Source organism: Brachyistius frenatus, unplaced genomic scaffold, assembly GCF_029030835.1.
Source record: "Brachyistius frenatus isolate BFR_SWC_R1_liver_20210118 unplaced genomic scaffold, ASM2903083v1 Contig_185, whole genome shotgun sequence".
Classification (NCBI taxonomy): Eukaryota; Metazoa; Chordata; class Actinopteri; family Embiotocidae; genus Brachyistius; species Brachyistius frenatus.
The window spans coordinates 1-19,478 of record NW_027210784.1 but is presented as its reverse complement, the minus strand read 5'-3'; the positions used below and the strand labels follow the sequence as shown (position 1 = coordinate 19,478).

General features: G+C 41.2%; 1 long non-coding RNA gene and 1 pseudogene across 1 annotated transcript; one reads left to right on the top strand and one right to left on the bottom strand.

Annotated features, from left to right (window-relative positions):
• Window positions 1-1,569: 1,569 nt before the first annotated feature.
• Window positions 1,570-12,154, bottom strand: LOC138632470 (uncharacterized). The gene is made up of 3 exons (XR_011311817.1): window positions 12,009-12,154; window positions 10,068-10,143; window positions 1,570-2,926 (listed from the first exon to the last, which is right to left on the bottom strand). It is a non-coding gene; the product is annotated as an uncharacterized lncRNA (long non-coding RNA).
• A 2,101-nt stretch (window positions 12,155-14,255) lies between these two features.
• Window positions 14,256-15,503, top strand: LOC138632477 (uncharacterized; annotated as a pseudogene).
• The last annotated feature ends 3,975 nt before the right edge of the window (window positions 15,504-19,478 follow it).

The following is a 19,478-nucleotide window of genomic DNA, read 5'->3' as shown; positions in this document are numbered from 1 at the left end:
TATTTTTTTCTTTAGCAATGGCTTTTTTCTGGCCACTCTTCCGTAAAGCCCAGCTCTGTGGAGTGTACGGCTTAAAGTGGTCCTATGGACAGAAACTCCAATCTCCGCTGTGGAGCTTTGCAGCTCCTTCAGGGTTATCTTTGGTCTCTTTGTTGCCTCTCTGATTAGTGCCCTCCTTGCCTGGTCCGTGAGTTTTGGTGGGCGGCCCTCTCTTGCCAGGTTTGTTGTGGTGCCATATTCTTTCCATTTTTTAATAATGGCTTTAATGGTGCTCTGTGGGATGTTCAAAGTACATTGCACACAGGTGGACTTTATTTAACTAATTACGTGACTTCTGAAGGTAATTGGTTGCACCAGATCTTATTTAGAGGCTTAATAGCAAAGGGGGTGAATACATATGCACGCACCACTTTTCCGTTATTTATTTTTTAGAATTTTTTTGAAACAAGTTATTTTTTTCATTTCACTTCACCAATTTGGACTATTTTGTGTATGTCCATTACATGAAATCCAAATAAAGATCAATTTTAATTCCAAGTTGTAAGGCAACAAAATAGGAAAAACGCCAAGGGGGGGGTCAATACTTTTGCAAGGCACTGTATGACACAATAGCAATTAGAACCAGCACCAGTTATAATCATGATTTACCAGGAAATCAGGCTTCAGTGATCTTTGATTTGTGAGATCGGCACTGATATCAGGACGGATTTATATACTGAACATCCATACAAACACAAACTGTCAATTATCAAAACAAGTTAAAGTGGCATATAAACAGACACATTACACTGCAAAGTGCAAATTGATTCAGATTTAAGAGTGGAAATTGCTCAACCCTTAATCATGCTGATTCTAAATATGTACACAAGCACACAGCTCACAGAAGGAAACAAGAATTGGCTACTGGTGCCATATTCCAATGTTCAAGCAGATGAGATCAGAGTTTAGATCAGAGCTTGTCTAGTGAGATAGAATTGTGGAGTTTTGGCACAGAAGACCAATAAACCTGGGATGAGGGAGGATGATGCACAGACAAAGTTTACATGGTCAAAGAGCAATTGTTGTTCTGTGAAGTTTTTGGCTTGCGACATGGATGCGCTGCATTTTTTAATGCTCTCATTTCATGGGAGACCAGTGTAATGCTGAGAACTCCATCCATCACTTTATCTGCTGGGGGACACTGACAGCCTGAGACTGGATAAACATACCTCAGCTAACCTGAAGGGGCTCGATCGAGAGGCATTCACTCTGTTTAACAAGCACTTAAACACTAAGGACCCTGTTTCTGTCTGCCGAGGTGCAGGTGCGCCAGAAGCGCGAAATTGAGGCACAATTGTTTTGTATTTTGGTGAACATAAGCACATAAGCACAACTCTGGCTCAGCGTTTCCTTTGGTGAAAAAGGAAAAATAGATAATTAGAAAATGTGTCACAGCTGACTTCAATCATGGCCAATCAAATCAGCTCCCCTCATTCCCTTTATGCTGCTGTGGTTCAGCGTATTGTCAGTTTCTAATGACTGAAGAAGGAGCAGACCGACACCACCAGCCAAACGTTATGCAGGAGGAAACTGACATACTTGTCTGGAGGTTCAGGCTCGTAATCATCACATTTCTGTTACTACGAGTCAGCCCTCACAGGCTAATGATGTTAAATTGTTTTGGAAGAGGTAACAAAGACCTGCATCTTACAGACACAAAACCCTGGCATTCATTAAATGTCAAAGTGAACACGGGTTGCTCATACAATAGAGTTAAATCAGGTGCTGGGACAATGATGAGTGAACATTAATTATGCACACTAAAAGCTACCAATGCAAATCCATGTATGAACATCACTGATCAAAGCAATGTGGTCCAAACGTCACTGAAGTTATGGTGTTAATAAATGAATTGCATCAGGAACATTAAGGGTGCCGAATTTAATTTCCAATTATGAAGTAAATGCCTTAAGCTGCTGTGTGTAAATTGCCCAACCTTCTTTGCATAAATGACGCAGTGTCACACTTCTTGGTCTTGCATGGCTGGCTAGATTACTAAACTAGATGAATAGATGAAATGGGGATTTTGGATGGGTCTGTTCATGTGGTTCATTCTTGCCCACTGAAGAAACGAAAAGAACCCTTCGCCTCAAAATTGACATCAAAATTGTACTGCAGCGGCACATCTGTACTGACAAATCCTCCTGTCCATTTTGGCGCAGATGGGTTTACATTGATCCACGGAAAATGCAATTCAGTGCAAGCTCGGAAAAAAAGTCAATGTACCTGGATCTGCACTACACCTGTGCTGCGCCGGATGTGAAAAGAGGGCCTTATAGGTCAGGTCTGGCACACTGTAAAGTAGGCTACTATCCTTTTTTTTTTTTTTTTTATCCCACCAGATGACAAAGAGTCACAGCTCTGTTGACACTTGTCTTACTTTAGCTCTCAGTGGTAATGACTTTATGAACTTAATTGCATCGATAACGTTCTTCTGTGGAAACATCAGGAACAACAGGAAGCCTATGGCATTGAAGCAATGAGCCTGTAAAGATGTTTTGATTGGCATTCGCGTTTCCGAAGGGCGTAATGTCACTGTCAGAAATCAGATGAGCCTATTTCAGGAAGCTGGCTGTAACCTACCTGGCTATGAATACACTAAATGATCATGCGGCATGAGCAACACAAACTGGCTATAAAGCAGCAGAAAGACAGACAGTCAATGTGTGATTGTGTTTATAGCTACATAACGTTGATAGTTTAAAATAAGCACCAGTTACAATTAGGTAAGACTCCTCGTGTATCCAGTCTCAGCTCTATAAAGCTGATTTAGTCTTTGACGGGAAACGCCTGATTCGGAAAGGTGAAAGATCATAGGAGGGTACTTCTCCCATACTGAGTTCACTCAGAAGTTTGCCCACGATTGGTCCAAACTTGAAGCCATGACCTAAAAAAAGAAAAAAAGTAATTACAGTGTGCAAAATTATGTTCGTAGGTTATCAAACTATGTTAGACAAATCTCTGTCTTCACATGAGCAAATGCCCTGCACCTTGTTGTTTGCCTATAAATAGCCTGCATCTCTGCCTGCAATAAATTCAAGCCCCACATGAGCGAATACATAAAAGAGAAGCAAAGCTGTTGCGATGCCTGTCACTTAGCATTTATTCACTTTAGAGAACTGGGACCAAATGCTAAATAAAGGGAGATTTGTTCTTTCTCCCGTAATGGCTTCATGTGCTCCAGCACAGGAGAGACTGGGGAATCTATTTTCAAAATGCAACAGCCTGATTCCTTTGTTGCTGAGGTCTGAGAGGCAAATTGAGAATGTCAACAGGGCTTGAGAAATGCAGCACGCTGCCATCTGACAAAGGTCTTGGAGCTCCCGTGGATTCTGTCTGGCTTTGAAGTCATAAAAGCCTGGCCCTGACAGTTTGGCCATGTGAATTTTCATCTCACCAGAGAAGGAGAATCGAAAACCTCAATAGATGGCAACGCCCACAGGGTGACTTTGTAGCCATGGCAACACCCCCAGCCCCCCAGCCCCCTCCAGTACTTGCTTTAAAGCACTTGTCTCTGGCTTTGATGACAAATGCACGTAGTGGAAGCGGAGGAAGTCAACACATTTTTTTTATTCTGTATTATGGATAAACCCTGTGAACTTTTCCAGTAGTTTGAGCTTTTGTGCTGTTCCTGCAAAGAGCTGTACAATGAGCACATGCATACACAAAATTATTAACACTGAAAATAAACATTCATCATCCAAGTCACGATTATGACTGCAAAACTGGAGTCTTGGCAAAACTGGTTGTTTTTAGGCAGTTTGGATACAAACTCTACAAGATGATCACATCTGGACAAACTGGTGCTCTGAATGGAACTACAAATCTGAACGTAGGCTACTAGCTATTAAAGAACATCTGGTTGAAAAGCCGTCAAGTGTTTTTAATTTGAGAGACAGAAAACAGCACAATTACGTAAAATTACAATGAATTTGTGGATTTCATCAGCTACGGTTTATAATATCATTAAAAGAGTCAGAGAATCTGGAGACATCTCAAGGAACAAGGCTGAAAACCAATATTGGATGGTGGTGATCTTCGTGCCCTCAGGCAGCACTGCATTAAAAACACACTATTCTGGAGTGGAAAACATTGTTTGGGCTAACCAACACTTGTGAAAACCATCGTCTGTGAACACGGTTCATCGTTGCATCCACAAATGCAGGTTAAAACTCTCCAAAGAAGAAACCAGATAGAAACATGATCCAGAAACACCGCCGCCTTCTCTGGACCTGAGAACATCTCTTTCAGGGAAGGTCTTGTTTATTTCAGCAGAACAATGTCCAATCACATTCTAGTAGAAGAGTCTGGGTGCTAAACTGACCTCCTGCAGTCCAGACCTGTCACCAATTTAAATAATTTGGCGCATTATTAAAATGAAAAAAACTACAAAGGAGATCCTGAACTGTTGAGCAGGTAAAATTGTATCTAAGGCAATAATAGGACATTTCACTTCCAAAACTCCAGAAACTGGTCTCCTCAGTTCACAAAGGTTTACAGAGTGTTGTAAAAGAAGAGGTGATGAAAACAGTGGTAAACATGCATTAGGAGGGGGCTGTCAAGTCTGGCTTTGGTTTGCTGTAGCTGGGTAAGACTGAGTCACCTCTTCTAAATGACTTCTAGTTGACGGTTTGGGTGTTTTTTGCTTCGGCATGGTTCTTTGTTTTCCTTGGCCTTAAAATTCTTCCATCTAAATTTTGCTTGTTCCATGGTCCTCATCTGGCCACACACCATGGCATCCGCATTTTGGGTGATTTCATCCCATGTGTCCTTTATCTTTTTGTTAGTCAATTCTTTCTAGAATTTAAACTTTCAACTATTATGGCAAAATGGTACCTACCACCCTCAGGCAGTGTGTGGGTTTCTGCAACAAGTCCTTGATCCAGTTCAACCTCTTTTGTGTACTGAACATAGAGCGTATGGGCGTTGGACATGACTGATGTAATTACTACAAACAAACACAAGCCAAAATACACCAGCTGATTGATGTCTACTGGATGTGTGATTAAAAAAACAAAATGACATGATCATCTCATTCAGCCTTTTTTTCGAGGATTTACAGAGGGGCAGTGACATGGCAGTGAGATACCATCAGAGTGTGTACCATGAGCATACAAAACGACTGAAACAATACATCACTGAGAAACTGTTTGCTCAGTTTTGCTTTGGGAATTCTAATATTAAGTACATTACAGACCTTGATAGGCTAAATCTTCAACAAAGAACCCGAAAGAGTCTAGCGCTGTCTGTGAAGGACCACGGCTGCAAAGAGCAATGAGGCTTCTATATATCAGTACAGAAGAACAATTAAACTGTGATTCATTACTGAAAGGTGTGTCAGTGACATTGGCAAGCCTGGAGAATCAATTTGTTATATTCGCAAAGGATGACCGAACCAAGCACAGATTTCTTTCTCCTGGGGAACATACCAAATACTATTAGTATTAGTAGCTGCACTAGAGTAAAAAGACAGTGGGGGTATGTCGGCCGACAGGGAGGCCCAGTATCAACATCTAACTTGTGGTTGATGTTGACCTCATCATCACAAACTGCGAGGTGAAGTGGCCTTGGTCTGTCCATGATGCACATATCCTGAGAGAAAGTGTGCTATACAGAGAGCTCCAGACCAACTGACTAGATGGCATAATATAAAAGACAGTTCCTATCCTCTCATTGAGACTCCTTGTCTTGCAGAAAACACACCCAAGCAGGCTTCAACACAAACAAGATGTGAAATTCAGCGCTAAAAAAGAGTTCTGAACAGGTATTTGCAACTACTTGCAAGTAGAACCACAGGGAGCATGTAACAAAAAAAGATAGATGAATCAACTAAGAAACAATAACATGACTTCATTGTTGTCTAGTTTATAAAAGTTACAGAAAAGAATATGTCCTTTTTCCCCCACAGGATTTTATCAACGGGCTGCTCTACAGGATAAAAGGTCTACGCAAAATGTCAGGTCCCTTGAAGAAATAATTATAGGTCAAATTAAGAATCGAGACAACGTGGAGCCGTTTGGATGCCTGAATGTGCACTTCACAACTGCACTTCTACTGTATTGTAGAATTAGAACTTTCCTCAATTCATCAATATAAAATATAAACACGAGGGAAGTTTTGAGTTTGCAATAACATCAAAGTAGAATTATAGCCACATGTGGCAATTTGCGGGTTCAAGCCCTTTTATGCTCAACAGAAGGAAGCAGCCCATTTGGCTCATTTGCATTACACATCATGTCTAGTTATTTTCCAAAGTTTCATCTCTGTAGCTCAATCCAGCTCACAGGAAACTGAGAAAAAGGCATGACATGGAGCAAACTTATTCCCAAAGAAAAAGAGTCGGTAGAATTAAGATAGTTCAGGCCCATATGTCGCTGAATGTCGAGGGAAAGATTGTCCTCTGTAGTGACACAAAGAACCAACTGAGACGGGTTTATTTGGCTGCTGCTCCTACTCATTAGTAAACATCTGGTGTGAACAGCTCTTTGTCTTGTTGACATTTTCATTTTGGACATCCGTATGGTTTGTAATTTCCATGACAAACCATACAGACTATTCCATGCATTGCTCTTGGAGTTACCTCCGTTGGTCAACCACTCCTGAGGAGGGTAACTGTGGATTGGTGATGATGATGTTACACACACATATACAGTGGGTACGGAAAGTATTCAGACCCCTTTACATTTTTCACTCTTTGTTTCATTGCAGCCATTTGCTAAAATCAAAAAAGTTCATTTTATTTCTCATTAATGTACACTCAGCACCCCATCTTGACAGAAAAAAACAGAAATGCAGAAATTTGTGCAAATTTATTAAAAAATAAAAACTGAAATATCACATGGTCATAAGTATTCAGACCCTTTGCTGTGACACTCATATTTAACTCACATGCTGTCCATTTCTTCTGATCCTCCTTGAGATGGTTCTACTCCTTCATTGGAGTCCAGCTGTGTTTAATTAAACTGATTGGACTTGATTAGGAAAGGCACACACCTGTCTATATAAGACCTTACAGCTCACAGTGCATGTCAGAGCAAATGAGAATCATGAGGTCGAAGGAACTGTCCAAGGAGCTCAGAGACAGAGTTGTGGCAAGGCACAGATCTGGCCAAGGTTACAAAATAATTTCTGCAGCACTCAAGGTTCCTAAGAGCACAGTGGCCTCCATAATCCTTAAATGGAAGAAGTTTGGGACGACCAGAACTCTTCCCAGACCTGGCCGTCCAGCCAAACTGAGCAATCGTGGGAGAAGAGCCTTGGTGAGAGAGGTAAAGAAGAACCCAAAGATCACTGTGGCTGAGCTCCAGAGATGCAGTAGGGAGATGGGAGAAAGCTCCACAAAGTCAACTATCACTGCAGCCCTCCACCAGTCGGGGCTTTATGGCAGAGTGGCCCGACGGAAGCCTCTCCTCAGTGCAAGACATATGAAAGCCCGCATAGAGTTTGCCAAAAAACACATGAAGGACTCCCAGACTATGAGAAATAAGATTCTCTGGTCTGATGAGACCAAGATTGAACTTTTTGGCGTTAATTCTAAGCGGTATGTGTGGAGAAAACCAGGCACTGCTCATCACCTGCCCAATACAATCCCAACAGTGAAACATGGTGGTGGCAGCATCATGCTATGGGGGTGTTTTTCAGCTGCAGGGACAGGACGACTGGTTGCAATTGAAGGAAAGATGAATGCGGCCAAGTACAGAGATATCCTGGAAGAAAACCTCTTCCAGAGTGCTCTGGACCTCAGACTGGGCCGAAGGTTCACCTTCCAACAAGACAATGACCCTAAGCACACAGCTAAAATAACAAAGGAGTGGCTTCGGAACAACTCTGTGACCATTCTTGACTGGCCCAGCCAGAGCCCTGACCTAAACCCAATGGAGCATCTCTGGAGAGACCTGAAAATGGCTGTCCACCAACGTTCACCATCCAACCTGACGGAACTGGAGAGGATCTGCAAGGAAGAATGGCAGAGGATCCCCAAATCCAGGTGTGAAAAGCTTGTTGCATCATTCCCAAGAAGACTCATGGCTGTACGAGCTCAAAAGGGTGCTTCTACTCAATACTGAGCAAAGGGTCTGAATACTTATGACCATGTGATATTTCAGTTTTTCTTTTTTAATAAATTTGCACAAATTTCTACATTTCTGTTTTTTTCTGTCAAGATGGGGTGCTGAGTGTACATTAATGAGAAATAAAATGAACTTTTTTGATTTTAGCAAATGGCTGCAATGAAACAAAGAGTGAAAAATGTAAAGGGGTCTGAATACTTTCCGTACCCACTGTGTGTGTATATATATATATATATATACATATATATATATATATACATACATACATACACACATACATACATACATACACACACACATTTCTGCGTGTATGTGTGTCTATATGCAAATCATTTCTAATTTAACCCAATCATCTTTTTTTGCATTATGTTCTGTAATGAAAGTCTTTTCATATCAGATAATTTCTTAATATCGGCCTATATATTTTGTTTGGGCTCTATTACAAACCACCCCCAAAAATGGAAAAGGAAAATGACAAAGTTTTAAATTGCAAAATCCCAAAGTGTCCAGAGATACTAGAAGTGCTGAAACTCAAGGTTTTTTACATTCTCTTAAAATGATGCGGATGATATCTCAAATGTTTATATCTCATTACATATTCATAAAACACATTGTCTTGGGTTTTGCAAAAAATATAAAGTTATGAAAGGAGAAAAAGGTTGTGCTTGAAAAAAAGGCGTGTTTTGAGAATCTGTCAATCATAGAGATAGTGTAAGAATCATATGAATTTAATGAACTGTTGATGGTGATTGTGAAAGTGAGGAATAGGATGATTTTACACTTTAAATCCCATCTTTTAATACCAGTCTGTACATTAGGAGGCAGTAGTGAATCACTAGAGCATCCAGGAGACTGTTGCCAGTGTTGAACTGAACTCTGTGACTTTTGAGATTGTGTGACTGACAGAGTGGTTAGATTGGTTAGGTCTCGGTATGAAGGGTGATGGACGACTATTGAGTGGCTCACACAATCTGATGTGCGGCACATTTTCATCTCTCTCCCAGAGTTTTGGCAGTTTGACCAAATTTACATATTCTTTCCCGGTCATTCGTTATAAGGTGATTTTAATTGATAACTAATGATTGTAATGCTAAACTGTATGAACCCTTCAGTGCATAGATTAAAAAAAACATCAATCTTTTGACCCTGTAGTTTACGTTATAGCTCGCTTGGCTCCATTATAGCAAGATCACAAAGCAAAACTGATTATACTGATTACATTGTTTGGTAGACAACATGCATATATAAAGTGGCCTCAGTTTGGAAGACTCGTACAGGCTCTGAACCACGTACCAACAAACAGCAAATAAAACACATTAACTGTCAGCAGTTTTATAAAGAGTTGAAGTGTGTAAATAAATTCAGCCCTGGAATGATAAGATGGGACCAGACTGGCTACAGCACACTCTAATCCTGAATCACTGACGCACACAGACTGCTGAGACAAACAACCTGGAAAAGAAAGAAAAAAAGTGCAACACAATATACAGATGTCTTTGACAAAACATCAAAACTGCTATTTCTACACATTCTGTGGATAATTTTAGTTAATTCTTATATTATTACTTTTAAACTACTTAAAAGAAAAGTGTACGTAAGGGGGTTAATGTTAGTGTCGAGAGCAATTTAGAACATAAGTTGAGAGCACAACTATGCCTACGACAGCTCTGAGTCTGGTTTAAATAACTTTCCAGCTCTAATGCAGTGTCATCATAATTCTACATGGATTCCCAGCCTGGAGACTTGCCAGATTCAGTCTCTCTACCTGCTGCTGGGCCACAGCATCTGCTAATAATTAAAGAAGCAAAGACACCTCAAAAGATCATTTTAATATGGCTACTTTCCTTAAAATATGTATAAATAGTAATTATGTTTTCACAGCTGTCACAGTTTTGGGATCTTTTGTACGAACACGCACGGCATCGTCTTTACTGTCATTTAGTTTGTATTGTATTGTACCTGAGAATCCTGCTCCAATCACAATGTTGCTGTAGGAAGGGTGGTGGTCCAGCACAAAATCACTGTCAGGTGTCATCTGCAAAAACAGCATGAAGAGACAGCAAAGTCATTAAAATCAAAGTGTAGGTATTGATATTGTCATTTTAGTTTCTTTAGAAATCTTCCTTCAGAAAGTGATTTACTTTGACCAAGCTGTCAACTTAAAACCCAAACTGAAAACATGCTGGTTTCAAATGGTCTGCGACTATCTAGCAGATCCTGATTTTAGGGTCAAAGCCACTCACATTTCCTCAAGAGTGCTGCAGCACTCTTTCTTCTGTATCTTGATTCCAGAGACATGAATCGTGAATTGCACAATTGCAGATTTTCCTTGAAGCTATTTGTCAAGAACAAACATGCTCCCTGTGCATAGAGCCCCGCGGCCTCTGGAGTTGTTCCTTTCAAAATATTTGTAAAAATGTATTTTGCTGAATGAAAGACCCCATCTTAGAATTCATATGGACCCCTGACTGAAGACAAAATTTGACCACAATTGCAGAGACATGTTGTTTCACCCTATTCTCTTTTAAGAATCACTTGACATGTAACAAAACACTTGCTGTTAAGAGATAAAATAAGTGTGACTGTCAGGATTTCAGGGGCATTGGACAAGGTCACAGAAATGATGTTTTCCTCCAGGTTCAGTGTGATCATGCTGAAAGCAGTTTGCTATGTTGCAGAGCAGCAGCGCAGTAACATCCGCAGAATTTGTCACCTCAGAATGGCATTAGAGAACAGGCAGACAGACACTTACACACTTCATATAACAGTTTATGCACTTGATAATAAACATATCGTAAAATAAACATTTTGGATTCTGTTGATGTTGATGAAAAATCGTGTTTACTGGCAGACTCCAGAGCAAGACACACTGTCCCGATAGAGAAAATTAATCTGGACGTGATCGGTGCTGAGACCGGAAGTGGGCGGGGACTAATCTGAAGTTGTTCATTTAATATGGGTTGATCAGAGATTGCTAAATTTATTATTTATGAGAAAAGCATTTACAGGACAGCCCCAGAGTTGAGCTTCTGAGAAATGTTTGTGATCACAAGAGTAAGAGAACTATTAACAGAACTAGGTTTTTTTTTTTTTTTAAAGTTGCTATAGTTATTATTATTGTTCATCTATAGTGAGAAAAAATGTCAGGCTAGTCACATAAAACAATTTAATAGAAATAATGCACAAAAATAATGTGTGTGTGGGGGGGGAGGGGGAGTCGTTATTCTGGTTTTAATATTTTATGAAATAAACGTAACGTAACGTAAAAATGCACTCTTGACGAGAAACGGCACAGAATGGACAGTGACATCCAGTGGAAATAAAATGAACTGCGTGCCAATACGAGGCTGCGAAAGTGTTTCTGTTTGTGTGATCACTGATAATGATGTTTGCGACAGACCTGATTAAGTTTTCCAGTCGCCGAATATCTTCTTGCTGCGATCACTTTTATTTCTGTGTTACTGTGTTGAGTGGGGGAAGTGAGCGTCTCTAATGAGATCGACCTGAAACATCATCTCTGCACCATATCATTTGTAGCGTTTCATTAACATGCCCTCATTCAGAGTTTAAAGAATATTTCTCTGACCTCGCTGTACTTCTACAGAAATTCGTCATCCTCCTTGTTCCGAACAGTTTAACTCATGAGGAGCTCTCTTAAGGGTTAAGATGTTCTCTGAATGACTTTTATCTTTACAATTGGATCTACTCAGAATTTTAAGGGGAAATTCTTGGAAAACGTCACAATTCTAAGAATGATCTTAGAATTTCGCCACGAGCAACAACTTCTTGCTTGATGAAATGTATCTAAGACGGTAAATAATGGTTTTGTTTTCCTTTGCTTTTTTTACACTTTGATAGTTGAGGATGACATAATGAACTCTGTAATGTAGCCTATTGTACCGTATACATGCAGCTCTCCACCACAGCAGGTTCAGGAATCAGGCCAGGCAAACAGCGCTTGATGAAACGCTTGAGGATGTCAATGTCAGACCGGTCTGTCTGCAGGTCTCTCTGGTCCGGGTCTGTTTTGCCACCTATATGGTAGCATACCTGTATACAGATGACATAATCGATGTAAATTCTCAATGAAACGTGCATTTGCCCACAGCAAAGCCACTCCTGTTCACAGACACAGGTGCACCACTCTGTTACCATTCAGCAGCTCCTGTCTATGATTATCATACCATGCTGCAAACACTGTACAGAAAGCTGGAGACAAATAGCCCTGTTTATGTAGCATTAATCAAGGTTATTTGAAGAATAATTTAATGATGTTTCATGTACAGGTAAATAATATGGCAGAAAATGTTTCACATGTCTATGTTACTTGTTGAGGCTCCTTTTGCCAGCTAGGATGGTTATGATACACTAAACTTCCAAAGATGTTTTTGTGTGCTGTTCCTGTCTGGTCTGACACATACAGTTTCACAGCAGGCAGGCCGAGGGATTAAAAGAACTGCCATTTTAACTTCTTCCTTCAGAGGTTTCTGCTTTGGCAGGTACGCACTTTTAACAAACAAACAAACAAAAGAATAATATGTAATCTACAGAGAGCAGTATTCTTTTGCTTCATGTTGGCATTTATTTCAAACTAGGTTAAATGGTCCAATTGTTGGTATCCCTGGTGACTGTCTCATCACCATCTGTCCCACACTGTCTTCTGTGCATGTGGTCTGCTATTAAACTGTGAGCTCCCGCTGATCTGCCATAATGTTCAAAGTAGAGATGCCATTGGGTGACATCATCCCCGGCACTAATCTAATGTTGAGGTGGGAAGAATCACATCTGATAGTTGCAGCAGGATTTCTGTTTTTTAAGTGAACAGGTACAGCAGTAGTGCGGCAATGTCATCCAAATTTAGTCTTCTACTGAGCAGCAGAGTAACAGTAACACTACTTACTCTAGTAAGTAGTAACAGTAGAGTGAGTAGTCAGAGTAGAGTAAACAGTAAAAGTAGAATAAGTAGTAACAGTAGAGTGAGTAGTCAGAGTAGAGTAAACAGTAAAAGTAGAATAAGTAGTAACAGTAGAGTGAGTAGTCAGAGTAGAGTAAATAGTAAAAGTAGAATAAGTAGTAACAGTAAAAGTAGAAAACAGTAAAAGTAGAATAAGTAGTAACAGTAGAGTGAGTAGTCAGAGTAGAGTAAACAGTAAAAGTAGAATAAGTAGTAACAGTAGAGTAAGTCGTTACATTTGAGTAAGTAGTCAGATGTCAGGAGACCTGTCATTTGCTACTGATAACCTGTAATCCAGTACTACATGTCTCAGGGTCGGGCGATCGGCGACTAAACCGGTACCCCCACCAGTCTCCATCTATGGAGGAGGGTGGCTAGGCACCATGGTGGAATTAAAAACAAGATCCATCTCTAAAGGGCGTATGAGCTCATATATGAGCCATCAGCCATCCAGCAACTCTCTTCAGCTTCCTGACACTGGATAGACGAAGTTCATTAGCCCTGTAAAGCAATTAGTCTAGGAGAGGGACCTCCGATATAAACATCCCCCTTCCAATCCGCACCAGGCCAGTGTGGAAAGGGCAGGCCTACAACCAGCATGGAAAAATCACAAAGCCAAAGGCCCCCAGTCCCCAGCAGCTCTATTATACCAGACCAAGGTGGCAGTATGACCAGAAATGGAGCAGGGGGTCCTAAGAATCTCTGGGTAAAGACAGGCCACAAATGGAATCTGAATGTAGGAACGTATAATGTCAGGATGCTGATGCAAGAAGAGAGACTCCTGGAATTGGAGGAGGAACTAGAGGGGATCAAATGGGACATCGTAGGAATCAGCAGCTTGAAGTAAAATGTGGACACCATTTTTACCATATTGAATTGATTGGATTGCCACACACTTGGCATTCATTGGATTGATCTCGTCTGACGTTACGGTGAGCGTATTGCGTCACTTCCTGTATACAAACATTGTGACTAGTGTTACTTCTCTCTGCTATTTCAGCTTCTTTTCCTGAATTCTACGTATCTTAACTCTCTACACTTCTTCTAATCTCAAGTTAAAACTCGCTTGCTCTTCTTGAACAATTCTACTGTTAAATCTTTGACCAACGTTCACTTAACTTGGCATTTTGGTACTGCTAGCTTAGCAGTTAGCAATGGCGTCCCTATCTCCCTCCATCTCTTCTTGTTTTTCCTGCTCAGTGTGTGACATGTTTAGTTACGACCCTGCCTCTCTTAATAATAATGCTACCTGTAATAAATGTAGTGTAGTTAGGGCTCTGGAGGCCAGGGTCACCGAATTAGAATCGCAGCTGTGCACCATGCTAAATAACCAGCTAGCCGTAGGAGCTTCTCAGGGAGGGGGTGTACAGCTGTCCAGGGCTACAGGCTTAGTTAGCCGGTCCCCCGCAGCACCCGAACAGCCGGGCGGCTGGGTGACAGTACGAAGGAGGCATAGTCCCAAGCAGAAGCCCACGGTTCACCACCGACCCCTTCACGTCTCCAACCGATTTCCCCACTCGGCGAAACACCCGCTGAGAAACCAACCCTGGTTATTGGAGACTCTATTTTGCGGAACGTGAAGTTAGCGAAACCAGCGGCTATAGTCAGATGTCTTCCCGGGGCCAGAGTCAGATGTCTTCCCAGGACCAGAGTCAGATGTCTTCCCGGGGCCAGAGTCAGGTGTCTTCCCGGGGCCAGAGTCAGATGTCTTCCCGGGGCCAGAGTCAGATGTCTTTCCGGGGCCATAGTCAGATGTCTTCCCGGGGACAGAGTCAGATGTCTTCCCGGGGCCAGAGTCAGATGTCTTCCCGGGGACAGAGTCAGATGTCTTCCCGGGGCCATAGTCAGATGTCTTCCCGGGGCCAGAGTCAGATGTCTTCCCGGGGACAGAGTCAGATGTCTTCCGGGGCCAGAGTCAGATGTCTTCCCGGGGACAGAGTCAGATGTCTTCCCGGGGCCAGAGCGGGTGACATTGAATCAAACCTGAAACTGCTGGCGAAGGCTAATCGTAAATACAGCCAGATTGTTATTAACGTCGGCAGTAACGACACCCAGTTACACCAATCGGAGATCACTAAAGTTAATGTGGAATCGGTGTGCAACTTTAAAAAAAACAATGTCGGACTCTGTAGTTTTCCGTAGTTTTCTCTGGACCCCTTCCTAACCGGACCAGTGATGATATGTTCAGCCGTATGTATTCACTTCACCGCTGGTTGTCGAGGTGGTGTCCCACTAACAATGTGGGCTTCATTGACAATTGGAATACTTTCTGGGGAAAACCTGGTCTGATCCGGAGAGACGGCATCCATCCTACTTTGGATGGTGCAGCTCTTCTTTCTAGAAACATGGTCATGTCTCTTAACAGCCCTAAAACCTGACATCCAGGGTTGAGGCCAGGACGCAGAGCTGCAGTCTTACAGCTCCTCTGAAGCTTCTTTAGAGCTGTCACTCACCCAAAACCTTCAACATCCTATAGAGGTTGTGTCTGTACCCAGACCACCTATATTTAAAAAACTCAAGAAAAGATCTATCAATAAAAATGTAATAAAAATGGATCCTACCAAATTAATGGATCGAAAAAATCTGACAATTAAAAGCGGACTATTAAATATCAGATCTCTCGTCTAAATCGCTGTTAGTAAATGACTTGATAACTGATCATCAGATTGATTTACTGTCTCACAGAGACCTGGCTGCAACAGGAAGAATATGTTAGTATTAATGAAGCAACTCCTCCCGGTCATATTAATTATCATATTCCTAGAGATTCAGGCCGAGGAGGAGGAGTGGCAGCAATCTTCCACTCAAGTTTATCAATTAATCCAAAGCCTAAACTTAGTTATAATTCATTTGAGAGTCTGACTCTTAGTCTCTCACCCAAACTGGAAAGCAGAGAAACCGATTCTATTTGTTGTTGTTTATCGCCCACCTGGTCCTTATTCAGAGTTTCTAACTGAATTCTCTGACTTATTATCAGATTTAGTGCTGAGTTCAGATAAAGTGATGCTAGTGGGAGACTTTAACATTCATGTTGACATGGACAACGACAGCCTCAGTTCTACTTTTAGCTTATTATTAGATTCTATAGGCTTTTCTCAGAATGTAAATAAACCCACTCACCGTGGTAACCACACCCTCCATCTGGTTCTGTCGTATGGCATGGAAACTGAAAATGTAATTGTATTTCCTCAAAACCCTGTTTTGTCGGACCACTTCTTTTTAACATTTGAAGTTACAATAATGGATTACACAGCATGTGGGAATAAGTCCCACTACAGTAGATGTCTGTCAGATAATGATGTGGCCAAGTTTAAGGAAGCAGTTACATGCTTATCCTCTTCGATGCTGTGTGTTAAAGCAGTGAAAGGCATCTACGTTGATCTTAGTCCCACACAAGTGGATCATCTGGTAGAAAACACTGCAGTATCTCTGCTACAACTCTAGATGATGTCGCCCCTCTGAAGAAGAGAGTAATGAATCAGGGGAAGTTGTCTCCATGGTACAACTCAGAACTACGCTCTGCTAGGCAGGCGACTAGAAAGATGGAAAGGAAATAGCGTTCCACTAATTTAGAAGAATTTCACCCGGCCTGGAAGGATAGTCTAATAATATATAAGAAAGCTCTTGGTAAGGCCAGGACTTTATATTATTCATCATTAATAGAGGACAACAAGAACAACCCCAGGTTTCTTTTCATCACTGTAGCAGGCTGACAAAGAGTCCCAGTTCTGTTGAGCCCTCTATTCCTTCAGCTCTCAGCAGTAATGACTTCATTAACTTCTTTACTAATAAAATTCTTACTCGGGAGAGAATCGGGCAGACCCTTCCTGACACCATCACTGATGTGATGTTAAGCACAGCAGCCCTGGAAGCAACTGTAGGACCAGATGTATACTTGGAAAATTTCTCTCCTGTTGAGCTCTCTGAGTTAACTAGAATTATTTTTCATCTGGATCCTCTAGTTGTCTGTTAGATCCCATCCCAACTAAACTTTTTAAAGAAGTCTTCCCTTTAATTAATACTTCCATATTAGATCAGATCAACCTATCTATTGTAACCGGCTATGTACCGCAGGCTTTTAAAGTGGCTGTAATTAAACCTTTACTTAAAAAGCCCACTCTTCATCTAGCTGTTTTAGGAAACTACAGACCAATTTCCAACCTGACGTTTATTTCTAAAATCCTTTAAAAAGTTGTTGCAAATCAACTTTGTGATCATTTACAAAGGAATGATCTGTTTGAAGATTTTCAGTCAGTCTTTAGAGTTCATCATAGCACAGAAACAGCTCTGGTGAAAGTTACAAACGACCTTTTATTAGCCTCAGATAATAGACTTGTTCTTCTGGACCTCAGTGCTGCTTTTGATACGATTGATCATACGATCTTATTACAGAGATTAGAAGACATTATGAGGATTAAAGGAACTGCATTAGACTGTTTCAAATCCTACTTATCAGATAGATTCCAGTTTGTCCATGTCAACAATGAATCTTCCAGACAAACAATAGTTAGTTATGGAGTTCCACAAGGCTCAGTGTTGGGCCCAATACTTTTTACTTTGTACATGCTTCCATAAGGAGATGTCATCAGGAAGCACTGCATAAACTTCCATTGTTATGCAGATGACACTCAGCTATATTTTTCTATAAAACCAGATGAAACTAATCAGTTAGTAAAACTTGAGTCCTGTCTAAAAGACATAAAGGCCTGAATGACCAGAAACTTCCTGCTTCTAAATTCAGACAGAACAGAAGTTATTGTACTTGGTCCTAAACTCCTCAGAAACTCTTTCTGTAATCACTTAGTTACTCTAGATGATGTTGTCTTGGCCTCCAGAAAAACTGTGAGGAACCTTGGAGTCATATTTGATGAGGATTTGTCCTTTAGCCACCATATAAAGCAAATCTCCAGAATTGCCTTCTTTCATCTACGTAATATTAATAAAATCAGGAAAATCCTTCCTCAGCGTGACGCAGAAAAACTCATTCATGCGTTTGTTACTTCTAGGCTAGATTATAGAACCATATAATTCTAGCAGAGCACTTCGCTCTCAGTACGCTGGTCTGCTTGTGGTTCCTAGAGTTTCCAGAAGTAGAATGGGAGGCGGAGCTTCAGTTTTCAGGCTCCTCTCCTGTGGAACCAGCTCCCAGTTTGTGTTCGAGGGGCAGAAACCCTCTCTAGCTTTAAGGTTAGACTCAAAACATTCCTTTTTGATAAAGCCTATAGTTAGGGTGGCTCAGGTAGACCTGAACCAACCCTTAGTTATGCTGTTATAGGCGGAGGGTGCTGGGGGACCTTGTTACATGCTGAGCTTCTTTTCTTTCCTCCTACTTTTTAACTGACTCATACCTCACTATCTTTTTCTCTCCCATAGCTTTTTCTTATTGTCTGTTGTCTCCATTCAGTTCCCTCGCTCGCATAGTTTCTGTTCTTTCTTCTGCAGATGTCCCGTCATGGAGCTGCATGTCTCGGCCCTGCGCTTGTCGTCTCCACCAACAGTTCTTCTCTTCTATCTCTATGTTGTCCTTTTCTCTCTATGCTCTCCTCTCACCCCAACCGGTCGAGGCAGATGGCCGCCCACCCCTGATCCTGGTTCTGTTGACAGATGCTCCGCCCACCTCTGAGCCTGGTTCTGTCGGAGGTTTCTTCCTGTTAAGAGGGAGTTTTTCCTTAACTCTGTTGGAGGTTTTTCTCCCTTAAAGAAGAGGTTTTTTCCCTCCTAGCTTATGTGGGAATTGTTGAATTGTTGGGTTTCTCTGTATAATATTGTAACGTCTTGCTGTAAGGACTTTAATGTGTTAAGTGCCATGAAATAACCTATGTTGTGATTTGGCGCTATATAAATAAAGATGAAATTAAATGAAAATAAAGACAAAAGTCAAGCTGGGGTAGGATTCCTTGTGCATAGAAACCTAGCAGGAAACGTAATAGAAATAAAAGGAGTAAATGAACATTTGGCACAACTCACTGAAAATTAACAAAAGGTATAAAGTAAAGATTATTCAGGTGTAATCACTAACATCTACCCATGGGGATGAGGAAGTAGAACAACTTTATGAAGACATCGCAAACCTGTCAGAGGAAGGAAATGCACAGTTTAAAATACTAATGGGAGACTTCAACGCTACGGTGGGGAAAAAAGATGGAGAAGAGGAAGCAGTTGGAAACTTTGGCACAAACCATAGGAACGACAGGGGTGATAGACTTGTGGAATTCGCTATAAGCAACAAACTGAAGATTTTGAATACCTTCTTTAAGAAGAGGGATTTAAGGAAGTGGACTTGGAAAAGTCCCGATGGGAGAACAAAATGAAATAGACTTCATACTGTCAAACAAATTAAACAACTTTCAAGATGTCACAACAATCAACAAAGCAAATATAGGTAGCGACCACAGAATGCTAATGTGCAAGTTGAA